The 16,419-nt window shown below is 49.5% G+C and overlaps 1 long non-coding RNA gene across 1 annotated transcript in view; it reads left to right on the forward strand.

Moving 5' to 3' along the window:
• The first annotated feature begins 15 nt into the window (after positions 1 to 15).
• LOC101906435 (uncharacterized) overlaps positions 16 to 16,419 on the forward strand; it is a 30,566-nt gene continuing 14,162 nt past the window's right edge. The window contains exon 1 of the long non-coding RNA XR_234665.5: positions 16 to 1,655. This is a non-coding gene — a long non-coding RNA (uncharacterized lncRNA). The remainder of the gene's footprint in view (positions 1,656 to 16,419) is intronic.

Genomic DNA, 16,419 nt, shown 5'->3' on the forward strand with positions numbered 1-16,419 from the left:
GCCTCCTCATCCCCCACCCCCGCCTCCTCCTTGCTGGCCATCGATTGGCTGCCATCAAAAATCCCACCCCCGCCCAGGGCTCACGGAGACCAGTGAGAGAAGGGGGCAGGGCTAACAGCCTTTCCCCCCCAGATAATTCGTAGCAGCAACTGCTCTTCAAGTTTATCTCGCTTGACTAATAATTGCAGAAGATGTCAATCATTTCCGCCTCCCGCCCCCTCACGGCTTGAAAGTTCAGGGAAAAGCAGCTCCAACCTTGTATATCCAGAAGCGGCGATAAAACAAGCTTTCTGATTGGTCAGAGGCTGGCTAGGCCTATCTTTGGGAGGAATGGTGAATCGCCGTACCCTCCTGCCCTTCTGGAAGTGGGTTCGCCCATGAAGGGGGCCGATCGCGAGCGCGGGAGACGAGCGGCGCTGGCGCACTGGACGAGGTGCGCTTGCTCAGGCCGAGCTTTGAGCCAGCGCTGAAGCAGCGCTTTTCGCCTTTCCAAGTCCCAGATTCCAGGGAGCGTGGACATAAAGTGCATCAAGAAATCCAGTCTTTGGCTCCTTAAAGCCCAGGGATGTTATGCGCTTTAAACACGAAAGTGTTAAAAGTGATGTCTATGGACAAAGGAGAAGTGGAGGATGTGGAGGAGCGGTTGGACTCAGGAATTTGAAGTTGTACTTTCCTCTGAGCCCAGCCCCTCTTGTGAAGTGGAGAACGTATTATATACCACACCTGGAATGAAAGCCAGCATCCTGGATATTTCCCCTCCCCGCTCCCCACCCACCTCCCAAGGAGGCTGACTTTCCCGGGAGGCCCCTCTCGTTCTGCGGTCAGGGACCCCAGACTGAAATCACTGTCGTCTTCCTGACCTGGGCAAGTGGCCTCATCCCTGAGTCTGTTTCCTCACTTTAAAAAGGGGCTCGTGGAATCCACCTTCTTCGGTTGTCCTGAGACTGTAAGTGCCTGAGACACAGTAGGTGCTCAGCAGTGATGAATGGATGAATGAGAAGAGATTTACTGAACAGATTGGGTTTATCATCACCGTCATGTTGGCCAGATGCCTGCACCCCTTTTCTCACTCCTGCCGGTTCCTCTGGGATGGCTGATGCTAAAAGGGAAGAACAGCCCCTCAGGGAAGATGCAGCCTCCAGAATTTGCTATCATATGCCCTTCATTTAGGGCTTCCCAGGTGGCACTGGGATAAAAAATTTGGCTGCCAATGCAGGAGACACAGGAGCCGTGGTTTCAATCCCTGGGTAAAGAAGATCCCCTGGAATAGGAAATGGCAACCTACTCCAGTATTCTTGCCTGGAAGATTCCATGGGCAGAGGAGCCTGGTGGGCTACAGTCCATGAGGTTGCAAAGAGTTGGATATGACTGAGCATGCACACACACATGCCTTTCATTTACATGGAACCTCTCTCACCTGCCGGGTGTCTTACTGTGGCTGCCAATCTTTCGCAGGACAATGAACACACACATGTTCTACAAACTGCTGCAAATGTTTCAGGCTTGAATCAGGACTGAAACAATGCAAGTTGTCTGGAATTATCTTTCCTTGCCTGTCATTCCTGGTATTATGGTTAAGACCTGTCTCCTGCATTCCGCCTTACTTGTTTTCTTGGGAGACATCATGCAGTCTGTCTCAGACACCCCAGGTCTCGGTGAGTCACAAAGCCTCTCCTGGTCTTCCTGCCTCCGCCTCCAGACTGTCCTGTTAATCCCTTAAAGGACCTCTTGAGTGAGTCAGCCTCCTGAGGCAGCTCCGTGGGGCTCAGATGCTGAGATCCATCTGGGGGTGATACCTCTGGGAACCTCAGTTTCCTCATTTGTGAAGGGGTGGGGGGTAGTAATTGCACCTCCTTTATGGGGTTGTCCTCCTCAGCACCACATCTGCCCTGGCCCTTTCCTTCCTGCTCCTGGGTGTGATTTTGGTCAATACTGTTGTAAGAGCATTTTGTATCTTCCCAGAGGGGCTTCCCTGGTGGCTCAGGACTGTAAAGAATCTGCCTGCAATGCAGGAGATCTGCGTTCAATCCCTGGATCGGGAACGTTCCCTGGAGAAGGAAATGGCAACCCATTCCAGTGTTCTTGTGTGGAGAATTCCATGGACAGAGGAGCCTCCATGGGGTTGCAAAGAGTTGGACATGACTGAGCAACTAACACACACACACAGAGGTGGTAAACCCCATACGGTGAATTCTCCCACCTCACTCCCGCATTCCAAGGGCCTTCTATACACTACTGATGATCAAACAACAGCCACATGACTGTCACTGGGATTTAGGGGATCAGAGAGTTTGGGAGCCATAAGGATGCTTGAGATATTCTAGTCTAACCCCTCTTTGAGCCACTATAACAGAGCTGGCATTTGCCAAGCCCACACTGAGTGCTGGCCTCAGTTTGAGTGCTGTAAAGAATTCATTAACTTACTATTCATGTTCCTGTTTGATATTGACAATAACCCCTGTGAGGCGTGTATCATTTCTGTTTGATAAACAGGGAGACTGAGGCCCAAATGAGGTGAAATCAGATGCCCAAGGTCACAAAGCTGGTGAAGGGCAGAACTGAAGGCAGGTAGACCATCAACCTCTTGGCCCTTACTGGGACCTCTCCTGCCTCTAATCCTCTCTCAGTTCTTTCCATCCTAAAGAGTAAATATTGATTGAGTTCCTTGCACTAATAGCTCCTACTGATTGAGCATTAGATATTCCAGACATGTGCTAAACACGTCACATCTTCTCTCTTATAGGATGCAATGACTCTGGGAAGTGGAAGGGATCATTCCTTCCATTTCTCAGGTAAGGAAACTGAGGCCCACAGAGAGCCCAGGCTCATGCAAGAAGAATCAGAACCAACCTCAGGTCTCCTGCTCTTGGGACCAATTTTTTTTTCCATTGCTTGGTGTACTCTTTCTGTTTTCATTAATAAGCTTTTCTTGAGTGCCTGCTCTGGGCCAGGTCCTGTGCTGATTGCTGGGTCACGAAATGAAGGTGCCAGAGACCCAGGCAACTCTGGCAAATGTTGGCTATGGGGGAATACTGGCCCAGTCATATGGAACCCTGCATTTTCTAGAGGAGCCAGGAATCTGGATTTCTTTTGTGTGTGTATTCCCCCTGACTCTCAAATTTTGGCAATGAACTTCAGTTTAAAACACTGCAGCAGCTGCAGTTGAACACGTCTGTTGTCTGGTTCTCTCTGGGGGCTGCCCGTTTGTGACATTTAGTTGAGAAAGACAGATGTGTGAATAAATCTTATGACAAGGGTAGATACAGGACCCCAAGGAGCACTCTTAACCCTGGTTAGGTGGAGTTGGGAAGGATATTCTGGAAGAAGAGCCTTGAAGAATGGGTAGGAATTTACAAGGTGGACATAGAGGTAAGGACTTCCTGGGCAGATGAAACAGCACATGCAAAGGCATGGAGTCGTGGGAAGGAGCTGAACATTTGGAGGATGGCAGGTGACATGCTGTGCTTAGGGCTGAATGGGAGACTGGTAAGAGATAAGTCTGACCCAGGCCTTTGCTTGAAGCCAGATGTACAGCAGGATGGCAAAAGAAAGTGAGGCAAGGCCTGGCATAGAACCTTCTCTGAGGGATTCATTCAACAAATATTTTTATTGGGTACTACTTACTAAATGGGCTTCCCTGGTGGCCCAGTGGTGAAAAATCTGTCTGCCAGTGCAGGAGACACAGGAGATGCAGGTACAATCCCTGGGTTGGGAAAATTGCCTGGAGAAGGAAATGGCAACTGCTCCAGTATTCTTGCCTGGGAAATCTGATGGAGAGAGGCACTTGGTGGGCTACAGTCCATGAAGTCACAAAAGAGTCGGACACCACTGAGAGACTAAACAACCATACTTACTAAGCACCAGGGACCAAACCACCATAGTGACTATTCTCAGGGAGCATCCAGCCCAGTGGGGAAGCAGATAATCAACAGTAGTTATCTGTGACTGCTTATGGTCAGTGTTGAGTAGGAAAAGACTAGTTGCTTTAAGAATAAGTATTCTGTGGTCCCTGGATCAGCAGGATCAGCGTCATACAGTGACTTGTCAGAAATGCACATCCCCAGGCCCCACTCAGACCAACTGAGCTCTGGGGGTGGGAATCACAGTCTGTGTTCTCATAAGCCTTTCTGGTGATTCTGGTGCCTGCTTGTATTTGGGAACCACTGCTCCTAGGTCATGCCGGGACCCACTTTTATCCATCTTCTCCAATTGCTTTATGGCTTCTCAAACTCCCCAAGACCCTTCCTACCTCAGGGCCTTTGCACTGACTGTTCTCACCATGGCTGCATGACTTTCTCAGTACCTTTAGCTCTTTGTGCAAATAAAGGCCTCCCTATCTCCTTGGAGAGGCCTTCCCAAGTGGCTGGTTTAAAGAATTACTCCCAATCTATCAGACTCAACTCCTTGTCTTACTGTGCTTTCTTCTTAGCATTCAACACTACCTGGTATTGTTTTCCATGTTTATTTATTTATTTGCCTTGTATCAGTCTCCATCCACTAGAAGATAAGCTTCATGAGAACAGGGATGTGATCTTTTTTGTCCTCCCAGCATCTCAGGTCGTGCCCAGCATGGTGAGATACTTAGGAAGTACTTTTGAATGAATGAATGAATCTCCTCGGGTTTACCCTTCGGGTCATTCATTCGTTCAACAAGCACCAATTCCTGTGGAGGTAATGGGCTTATTGTTGGAAGGGGTTCCATGGCCATTTGGACAGGGGCAGCCTGATGCCTGGTTTTTCACGCCCCTCCTTCCCCCTACACTCAGCTAGCTCCAGACACAAAGAACCTCTGGATGCACCAGAACCTCCATTTCTGTGGGCTCTATGGAGAAGGAGGAGTTAATAGCACTGCTTCCCAAAACCAAGGACTGGGCTGATTAGGAAGCTAGGACTTCGGGTGAGAAGGAGGTGGAGAGGCAGCTACTGACAAGTTGTTCTCAGGGAACATTCAATCATCCTGGGGTTGAATGCTTTCCGACAGCTCTGACAAGCAGCGTTCATCTGAGCTGCGGCTGAGTGCCAGCATCAGCCGCAGTATTCCACGCACGGTGCCCCGGATGACCGTGCCCACTGCAGTGGTTCCAGGGGGTTTCTGCTCTGCCTGGGCCACTCCTTAGAGCCCAGTGCTTGTGGAGTGTATTAGCAGGGTTGTTGGATGCAAAACAGTCCTGCTGGGGACATAAGAGGCTTTAAGAGAAATTAGTGGGGAAAGGCCTCTTGAGAGTTATCCAGCATGAATCCTCAGGAAGAATACCTTTGGTACATTAAAGCAGATTCTCCCTAATGCCTTCCTGGCAGAGGACAATGCAAAAGAGAGGGCCAGTGGATTGGTAGGAATCTTACATATTTAGATTAGGATTTCTTCATCTCCGCACTGTTGACATTTTGCATTGGCTATTTCTGGGTTGTGGGGGCCATCCTGTGCATTGTAGACTGTTTGCAGCACCTCTGGCCTCTACCCACTAGATGCCAGAATCATCTCCCTCATTATGAAAGCCCAAATGCCTCTAGATATTGCCAGATGTTCCCTGGGGGCCAAAATTATCCATGGATGAGGACCACTGATGTATGAACTCAATGTGTAGGGCATATTGATTTTAAAATGGAAATCTGCAAGGATCGGGACTCAGACTGTGTAAGTTTGAACCCTTCTTTGCCTTTTAAGCTCTGTTTCCTCATTCCTGCATCTCTGGGTGCGACAAGGATCAGCTGTTACACATAACAAGTAAAGGATCTAGACTGGGGGCCTGACAAGTCCTAAGATTCAGTGAACACCACTCTCATTAACAGCCATTGGGATGGCGGTGAAGCCCCCAAGGATGATCTATAAAGCAGCGGTGGCGTCTGTTTTACAATTATTTGCATAATGCACTGTGTCATAGCTGCCTCTGGTACACTGCCTTCTCATGGTAATGACCTTTGCTGTTGAGTTCTTCACTGTTCACGTGGGCCTGGTTGTTTATGCCTTCGCTGATGCAGTACTTGGCCGTGGCCACCCCAGTAAAGGGCAGAGGAAATGTGACTGACTCACCTTCTGTGCGCAGGGAATGCAAAGTGGAGCCCTGAGCTGGAGCCCGAGTTGCACAGAGACTGCCATATCCTGATTCGACCAGCAGGGGGCAGTAGCAGCTGGGAAAATGCTGGCTGCTGCAGGAGGGAGCCAAACCTTGCTGTTTTAATTTTCAAGCCTGCAAGTATTCCGAGTTGAGCAAATCATCCTTCCAGAGCCACCCGAGGTTTCCTCTAACAGCTCATGGTAGCTTATCTGCAGGAGCCTAGAGATGCTTTTCTAGAACATTCTACGTTTACCATGTCTGCCCATTTCCGGATGGCTCAGTCTGAACCTAGGGCAAATTGTGCTGTGGCAAAGTTAAACTGGTTCCTGTTTTTCTAAATTCCTTTTTCCCTCTGCTCACCGCACCCCATCCTGTCGCTTACCTGAGTGACACAATGCCCGTCCCAGAAAGCACCCCAAGCAGCTAGCTGTACCTGTCACTCATGCCCAATATTACCTTGTTCTCCATCCCCACCCCCACCCCCATATAAACTCTGCAGTCCAGAGTCTTCAGATCAGATCAGATCAGTCGCTCAGTCGTGTCCGACTCTTTGCGACCCCATGAATCGCAGCACGCCAGGCCTTCCTATCCATCACCAACTCTGGGAGTTCACTCAGACTCACGTCCATCGAGTCAGTGATGCCATCCAGCCATCTCATCCTCTGTCGTCCCCTTCTCCTCCTGCCCCCAATCCCACCCAGCATCAGAGTCTTTTCCAATGAGTCAATTCTTCCCATGAGGTGGCCAACGTACTGGAGTTTCAGCTTTAGCATCATTCCTTCCAAAGAAATCCCAGGGCTGATCTCCTTCAGAATGGACTGGTTGGATCTCCTTGCAGTCCAAGGGACTCTCAAGAGTCTTCTCCAACACCATAGTTCAAAAGCATCAATTCTTCGGCTCTCAGCCTTCTTCACAGTCCAACTCTCACATCCATACACGACCACAGGAAAAACCATAGCCTTGACTAGACGGACCTTTGTTGGCAAAGTAATGTCTCTGCCTTTGAATATGCTATCTAGGTTGGTCATAACTTTCCTTCCAAGGAGCAAGCGTCTTTTAATTTCATGGCTGCAATCACCATCTGCAGTGATTTTGGAGCCCCCCAAAATAAAGTCTGACACTGTTTTCCACTGTTTCCCCATCTATTTCCCATGAAGTGATGGGACTGGATGCCATGATCTTCGTTTTCTGAATGTTGAGTTCTAAGCCAACTTTTTCATTCTCCACTTTCACTTTCATCAAGAAGCTTTTTAGTTCCTCTTCACTTTCTGCCATAAGGGTGGTGTCACCTGCATATCTGAGGTTATTGATATTTCTCCCTGCAATCTTGATTCCAGCTTGTGTTTCTTCCAGCCCAGCGTTTCTCATGATGTACTCTGCATATAAGTTAAATAAACAGGGTGACAATATACAGCCTTGACGAACTCCTTTTCCTATTTGGAACCAGTCTGTTGTTCCATGTCCAGTTCTAACTGTTGCTTCCTGACCTGCATACAAATTTCTCAAGAGGCAGATCAGGTGGTCTGGTATTCCCATCTCTTTCAGAATTTTCCACAGTTTCTTGTGATCCACACAGTCAAAGGCTTTGGCATAGTCAATAAAGCAGAAGTAGATGTTTTTCTGGAACTCTCTTGCCTTTTCCATGATCCAGCGGATGTTGGCAATTTGATCTCTGGTTCCTCTGCCTTTTCTAAAACTAGCTTGAACATCAGGAAGTTCACAGTTCACATATTGCTGAAGCCTAGCTTGGAGAATTTTGAGCATTACTTTACTAGTGTGTGAGATGAGTACAATTGTGCGGTAGTTTGAGCATTCTTTGGCATTGCCTTTCTTTGGGATTGGAATGAAAACTGACCTTTTCCAGTCCTGTGGCCACTGCTGAGTTTTCCAAATGTGCTGGCATATTGAGTGCAGCACTTTCACAGCATCGTCTTTCAGTATTTGGAACAGCTCAACTGGAATTCCATCACCTCCACTAGCTTTGTTCGTAGTGATGCTTTCTAAGGCCCACTTGTCTTCACATTCCAGGATGTCTGGCTCTAGGTGAGTGATCACACCATCGTGATTATCTGGGTCGTGAAGATCTTTTTTGTACAGTTCTTCTGTGTATTCTTGCCATCTCTTCTTAATATCTTCTGCTTCTGTTAGGTCCATACCATTTCTGTCCTTTATAGAGCTCATCTTTGCCTGAAATGTTCCTTTGGTATCTCTGATTTTCTTTTTTTTTTTTGTATCTCTGATTTTCTTGAAGAAATACCTAGTCTTTCCCATTCTGTTGTTTTCCTCTATTTCTTTGCATTGATCGCTGAAGAAGGCTTTCTTATCTCTTCTTGCTATTCTTTGGAACTCTGCATTCAGATGTTTATATCTTTCCTTTTCTCCTTTGCTTTTCGCTTCTCTTCTTTTCACAGCTATTTGTAAGGCCTCCCCAGACAGCCATTTTGCTTTTTTGCATTTCTTTTCCATGGGGATGGTCTTGATCCCTGTCTCCTGTACAATGTCACGAACCTCATTCCATAGTTCATCAGGCACTCTATCTATCAGATCTAGGCCCTTAAATCTATTTCTCTCTCATAATTTCCCTCAGTCCGTTCTTGACCGGCTTCCTTGCGTTTTCTATCTATCAGCGAAGGATATCTTTGAAACTGAGATGAGAAAAAAGAGGCACACAGAAGTTGAGCAACGTGCTTAGATTATACACTTGAAACAGGGTGAGGTAGGATTCGAACCCATGCCAGCTGGCGTCAGGAGCCATTGCCGTGCTGTTTCCAACGGAGCATCTCTGCCAAGTAGGCAGGGCTGGCCTCTGCTGCCTCTTGGCCCTCACTCCGACTCGCTCAGTGACACCTCTTCTCCTGGCTCCCCGCCTACCCCCAGGCTGCCTTTCTCCAATGCATGGGTGGAGTGAGTCCTCCCTGCAGTGAGATGGTAGCCCCCAGGGCTATCAGCCTGCCCTCCAGGCGCTCCCTGGTGAGTATGCTCTGGCCATGACTTAACTCCCACTGTAGGCCACTTGATGTGGCTGGACTTGAAGGAACAATTCTTCACCCCAGCCTCTCAGAGTTCCTGTGAAGCTCAAAACCGATACCACCTGTTGCCTCAGGCATGCTTTGCAAGCTGTAAAGTGCTGGACAAAGTTTAAGGCTGTCAGGTTTACCAAGATCGACTTCTTTCTGAAACTGGTTCTCCATCTCTTGCTCCAAGGATTCTTGGGGCGTGTCATAAGCACATGAATGTGGCATCTGTGGGCTGGCATCTGGCAGCCTTTGAACAGACTGGGAATACCTTTTAGAATGCAGAGTCAAGGGCCTTTTCCAGATGGAAGCAGTGGGGCTGGTGGGCATGTTGCCCAACAGGGAGGCCTCCAGGCCCGCTTGCCAAGCCTCTGGTCCCTGTAAACAGGCGTGATTGCCTGGAGACCCTGGCAACCCTCTCTACATTTACTTGAGGGAGCTGACAGGACATGAGCTGCCCAGAGCATCTTGACTTCTCCCACTGGGGGGCTGTGTGCCTGGTGGCACCAGAGGGACAAGGGGACAAACTTTTAAGTCAACAGATCTGGATTCAGAGTCTCATCTAACATAAAGATGGTTCTGTTTCCCCCTGTAGGTGAGACACCCCTCTGTTTCCCCAAAGAGAGTTCTGATGTCTCGCTTGCTGGGAAAGATTTTTAAGATCTCAAGAGGGAAAAGCAAACAGTTGTGGGATATTTGAAATGAAGAATAGATACCAAGTCGTGTGGAGATTTCTCTCAAAGGGCTGACATTTCAAAGCTCTTTCCTGTTTTCTCAAACTTTAACAGTGCATCCATTTTCCAGAGGAGAAAACAGAGGCTCAGTTAAATGCTTTGAAAGACGTGTCTGACATCACATGGTTAATGAGAAGGTAGAGTGGGATTAGAATTCATATCGTCTGTTTCCACATCCAGCTCCACTGCTTACTGGTCAGGTGGCCTTGGGAGAGCTCAAGACCTCAGCTGAGCCTCCGTTTCATCATCTGTAAAATGGGACTAGTGACCTATGAGAGAGAGAGCTGTGAGAATTAAACAGGATAATTCCTGTAAACCATTTGATGCAGGCACAGAATAAACACCCAACAAATACCAGTGGTTTTTACTACTCTAGGATACGCTGTTATTAATGAATGAATGATTAACTTAAATGGACCTTGGCCATCTGCTGGGGCCTAGGAAGCTTTCCTTTCTAGAAACCAAAGAAATGAAGGCAGTTTCCTTTGCATGGAAATAAAGGCCCTAACTTATATGCAGAGTACATCATGAGAAACGCTGGGCTGGAAGAAGCACAAGCTGGAATCAAGATTGCCGGGAGAAATATCAATAACCTCAGATATGCAGGTGACACCACCCTTATGGCAGAAAGTGAAGAGGAACTCAAAAGCCTCTTGATGAAAGTGAAAGAGGCGAGTGAAAAAGTTGGCTTAAAGCTCAACATTCAGAAAATGAAGATCATGGCATTCGGTCCCATCACTTCATGGGAAATAGATGGGGAAACAGTGGAAACAGTGTCAGACTTTATTTTTGGGGGCTCCAAAATCACTGCAGATGGTGACTGCAGCCATGAAATTAAAAGATGCTTACTCCTTGGAAGGAAAGTTATGACCAACCTAGATAGCATATTCAAAAGCAGAGACATTACTTTGCCAACAAAGGTCCAGCTAGTCAAGGCTACGGTTTTTCCTGTGGTCATGTATGGATGTGAGAGTTGGACTGTGAAGAAGGCTGAGAGCCGAAGAATTGATGCTTTTGAACTATGGTGTTGGAGAAGACTCTTGAGAGTCCCTTGGACTGCAAGGAGATCCAACCAGTCCATTCTGAAGAAGATCAGCCCTGGGATTTCTTTGGAAGGAATGATGCTAAAGCTGAAACTCCAGTACTTTGGCCACCTCATGCAAAGAGTTGACTCATTGGAAAAGACTCTGATGCTGGGTGGGATTGGGGGCAGGAGGAGAAGGGGACGACAGAGGATGAGATGGCTGGATGGCATCACTGACTCGATGGACGTGAGTCTGGGTGAACTCCGGGAGTTGGTGATGGACAGGGAGGCCTGGTGTGCTGCGATTCATGGGGTCGCAAAGAGTTGGACACGACTGAGCAACTGAACTGAGTCATGTCTGGTGGCAGAATTGCCCGTTACTTCCTCTGGATCATTAACCTTCTTGAAGGATCCTTCCTAAAGCAGAGAAAGGGCCGCCTGCCCCCACCCCCAGTGTAGATCATCCCTAACCTTCTCTCTGAGGGCTGCCCCCAACCAGTGTAGACCATCCCTGACCATCTCTCTGAGAGCTGCCCCGCCCCCCCCCCCCAGTGTAGACCATCCCTGACCTTCTCTCTGAGGGCTGCCCCTCCCAGTGTAGACCATCCCTGACCATCTCTCTGGCGATGCTGACAAGCGGGCCTTTTGTGATGATTATGCAAGAAGCCTTTCAATAACTGACCCTCTGCTCCAGCAAGAAGCTTTGAATTTTGCAGAACTGCTGGAGCAAAGTAATTTCTCATCTGGCACTGGCTCCCATAAGTCTCACAACCATCTCAGAATTGTCTCTGAAGTGCTCTGCCTAACCGATTGCCCTCTGCTCATTTCTTGAGAGTTAACAGATGTGAGATTTAGAGGAGAGGGTGACAAGTGGCCCGGGACCTGGAGAAGCTGTTGTGGTGAGAGGGGCCACTTCTCACTGGAGCACATCCAAATTGGCATCGTGGTGAATATAGAAAAAGCTAGAAAGTTTAACGGCCTCCATGGCTTCCCTGGTGACTCAGATGGTGATGAATTTGCCTGCAATGCAGGAGACCTGGGTCTGATCCCTGGGTTGCAAAGATCCCCTGAGGAAGGGCATGGCAGCCCTCTCCGTATTCTTGCCTAGAGAACCCCAGGGACAGAGGAGTCTGGCAGGCTACAATCCACAGGGTCGCAAAGAGTCAGATGTGGCTGAGCAACTAACAGTTTCACTTTCACACGCTCAGGGGCCTCCGTTATCAGAGCACCTTCCACGCTGGTCCCTTGGCTGCTGCTTCCCTGCTGCATTCTCCTCCCAGTGGCAGATGGTTACCTACTTAAATTTTTTTTTGTGAAACTTATTTTTTGAAAATTTATTTACGTTACCATATATAAAATAGGTAGCCAATGGGAATTTGCTGTATGGTTCAGGAAACTCAAACAGGGGCTCTGGATCAACCTAGAAGCAGGGGATGGGGAGGGAGGTGGAAGGGAGTTTCAAAAGGGGAGGGGATATATGTATACCTATGGCTGATTCATGTTAAGATTTGACAGAAAACAGCAAAATTCTGTAAAGCAATTATGCTTCAATAAAAAATAAATCAATTTAAAAAAGAATAATAAACGGGACTTCAATGGTAGTTAAAAAATTTATTTATTTATTTATAGCTGCTGGGTCTTCATTGCTGCAAATGGGCTTTGTCTAGTTACAGAGAGCAGGCTGCTCATTGCTGTTGCCTCCCTTGTTGCCGAGTGTGGGCTCTAGGGAGCGTAGCTTCAGTAGTTGTGATTCCCAGGCTCTGCGCAGGCGCAGTAGTTGTGGCTCTTGGGCTTAGTTGTTCCCGTGACACGTGAAATCCCTGGTCAGGAATGGAACCGCATGTCCCCTGCACTGGCAGGCAAATTCTTAACCACTGGTGGTCCACACCGGGGAAGTCCCAACTAGCCACTTTTTAATTCGTGTTCCTAAATATGGGATGCACATCATTTACCTACCCCGTAGGACAGACAGCTGTAGTGGGTCTCAGCATGGGCTCTGGGGTCAGATAAACCCGGGGTGGGCCTGACTCCTACACGGTTTTAGTTTGGAGTTCGCCCAGGAGACCCTGCCCAAGGACGTCAGCACAGTGTTTTAGGGTGAACCAATTCCTGAAAGTACTACTTGGGGAGTGGGGTGGAGACATGAGATAGGGCGGGGAGGGGACCTCTGGGAGGGCCCAGCACTAAGCGAACTGCTGCGGAGGGCAGCTTAGCCCCATGGAGACTCGGGGACACTGCATGGAGCTGGAGTCACCCCAGCTCCACGGAGGGAGCTGGCAGGTACTTATCCGCCCCAACATCCGGCCCTGGTTGGAGCTGCACAGCTGCGACCCTCCGTACGTCCGCCTTGCCCTGTGCGGGGGCAGGATGTCCACAGCCAGGAACAAAAACCCACTGGACAGAGAGTCTTGGGTCATCAGGGTGAGGGATGGAGGCCCTGCAGGAGCCGCGGTGACCGCTCCCCTCCCCCAACATGGGGCTGCCTGCCCTAGGCCCTTGGGAGTCTCAGATCTGATCCCCATAAAGCCCCAAATGCAGACACACCTTCTACCACTTCCCTGAGAAGGCAGAGTGGGAACGGAGGTAATTCAGAAAAGAGCTGGTTGAGATGCGGTTTGGGGTCCAGGCGGGCTGCTCAGGCCCTTCTCTGGCTGCACTGATGGAGGAGGATGCCCCTCACAAACGACCTCCTCATGCCTATACAAGCCTGAATGTCAGGTTCACCCGATTCAGATCTTCCCAGGCTAATGTCCTGCAGAGTGGTAGCAGGGGCACTGGGGCTGGGGCATCTTTACTCTAGGGGCAGAGTCGGAAGGAGACTGAGGGCTTTGGGAAGAGCTCTCAGAGTTACTATGATGACTCAACAAGGTGATGCTTCTGAAGTGCTTAGCTGCATAAGGAGCAAGTAATCATCCAAAAATCATTTGTGGAGGAGATGAGTATGCTTTTAATTTTCATTTTCTATGTTCATTTTTATTGGCTGTGTGGTTTGGACAAATTACCTAACCTCTCTGAACCTCAGTGTTTTTCATCCATGTCACCCTTGGGGGGTCATGGTGTGGATTAAGAGATGGCATGTATTACATATGGGCTTCTCTGATAGCTCAGTTGGTAAAGAATCCACCTGCAATGCAGGAGACCCGGTTCAATTCCTGGGTCTGGAACATCCGCTGGAGAAGGGATAGGCTACCCACTTCAGTGTTCTTGGGCTTCCCTTGTAGCTCAGCTGGTAAAGAATCTGCCTGCAATGCAGGAGACCTGGGTTCGATCCCTGGGTTGGGAAGATCCCCTGGAGAAGGGAATGGCTACCCACTCCAGTATTCTGGCCTGGAGAATCCCATGGACTGTGTAGTCCATGGGATGGCAAAGAGTCTGACACGATTGAGCAACTTTCACTTTCATATATTATATTGGAGAAGGAAATGGTATCTCACTCCAGTATTCTTGTCTGGATAATCCCATGGACAGAGGAGCCTGGTGGGCTACAGTCCATGGGGTCACAAAGAGTCGGACACAACTGAAGTGACTTAGCAGCGGCAGCGTATATTATATACAAGCATCTGGTGCATACATAGTAAGTACTCAACAGAGGAAGAGGCAAATGTGGCCTTGTCCAGCCCCAGAACTGGAGCCCAACACAGTCATATTCTCCAGGTTTGTGACTGAAAGAAGAGTTCTGAGCCCTGACTTCCAATTTTCCCTATGCATCCTTCCCCATCTCTGGTCCTTCTTCACTCCCTCACCCCTCATCTGCATCCTTTCCCTGCACTTGGACATTCCATCCATCATTCAGCTTTCTGCCCAGGTGCAGGCTGCTCCCGCTGTTATCAAAAGGCACTCAGGAACCCACTGGCCAGCTCCTCCTCCCAGCCCGAGCTCCTTCCCTACCTGTTCCCAGCTTCTCCCAGACAGAAGGGAGACAGAGATAATGAGTGAGGCTCCTCTGAGCATAACAATGAAGGAAAGGAGTTGTGTTCAGCCGATGAACAAAGTAGAAAGGGAGCTCGGAGGGTGACGATGAGATGTTGGGGCTATGGATGATGGGTGGTTGGAGGCTGGTGACACTCAGCCTAGACCGGGAGGATGCTGAGCAGGGAGGACTTACACTTGGCTCCTCCCTCCCTGCTGCGTTTGGAAGGTCCTTGTGGATGAGGTACCGTGGAAGGGTGGGAAGGTGGGAGATGAGTTCAAGTCCTCTTTCTGCTCTGCACTTCTGTGAGGCCTTGAGTGAGTCACTGGCCACGTGGCCATATCCACATCATGCCACCTTTTGTGTGCCAGGCCCTGGGATCCAGCAGGAAACCCCACAGACATACTCTCAACATCTTACAATCTCTGGGGCACTTGGCTGTGAATTAGGTGGTTACACTCCCCCCACCCCCTCTACACCTGTAATGCGGGCAGTTTATGGGCTCTGATCCCAGCTGGGGGCATCGTCTGGGTGGTGTTCCTGAGGATGAAGAGGGGAAAGCCAGGGAAAGAGGGGCAAGGAGGGCAGAATGGTCCAGGCTGAGGGACCAGTTTGGAGGGAGAGGCAAAGTTGGAGGACAGGGGTGGGGAGTGGGAGGCTGGGCCATCCCTGGGGGCACAGATGGCTGGGCTGGGCTTCTTATTTTATAAAATGACTTGTGAAATATTTTATTATAAATATATTACAAAAATCTAAATAAAATAGATGGAGTAGTCACTGGACAGTTTTAAGCAGAACTATGTAACCTGGTCTGGCTTGGTAAGGGCACCTGGGGGCTCTGGGTGGAGAATGGATTGGGGAGGGGGAGAGGAGGTCAGGAGAGTGGGTAGGAGGCTGTGCAGGGATCCAGTGGCCAGAGCAGCTCCCACCAGCATCTCTCAGAGTCTTGTTGAGAGCAGCTCGTACAGTAAAGGTCCCTGCTATAAAAATGCCACACCTGAGTTACCAACAGCAACTGGAAGAATGGCGTCATTGGAAGAGATGCCTAACGTGCCGACCAGAGGCTTTTCATAAGTGTGAGAATCAGGCCACGTGGCTCCACGGAGTCGTGTCCTGCCATGCCCGTGATCAAGCCCGGACTGAGGCGGTGGCTGCCAGGGCAATGGATACGGGCCAAACCAAGACGGATGCAGAAGCAGGAGGGAGAGGAGTGATGGGGGTCAGCGTCACTTGTCATGACACCTCTGACCACACCATTCCCTCCTGACCCCGCAGGGTACCCTTACCTTGTCCTGACCTTGTCCTGCTCAGGCTCCAAGCAAATCGTTTCCAAGACAGGCCCCTGGAGCCAAAATCCTGTGTCCCCTAAGAGGGTCAAAAAGACAGGCTTGGCGGCTGCACCACGTGACACCCCGGGGGCATTGTGATGTGTGGGCAGTCATCTGGGTGCAGGGTGAGAGGCGCTCAAGGCCACCCAGGCCAGCGGGCAGCGGCAGCTGTCACTGTTCCTGACTCAAGTGTCTTTCTCATGGAGCCCTGCACTGGTTTCTGTGGAGATGCTCCACTCCCTAACCCCCGCTCCTGCATTCCACATGGGTGATGTATAGGGGGGCCCCTCTTCATCAGCCTTGTCCTCAGGCTCCAAAATTGGGCCCCGTCAGACTTCACATAGAAACCTGGG

This window comes from Bos taurus, chromosome 5 (assembly GCF_002263795.3).
Source record: "Bos taurus isolate L1 Dominette 01449 registration number 42190680 breed Hereford chromosome 5, ARS-UCD2.0, whole genome shotgun sequence".
In the NCBI taxonomy this organism is placed as follows: Eukaryota; Metazoa; Chordata; class Mammalia; order Artiodactyla; family Bovidae; genus Bos; species Bos taurus.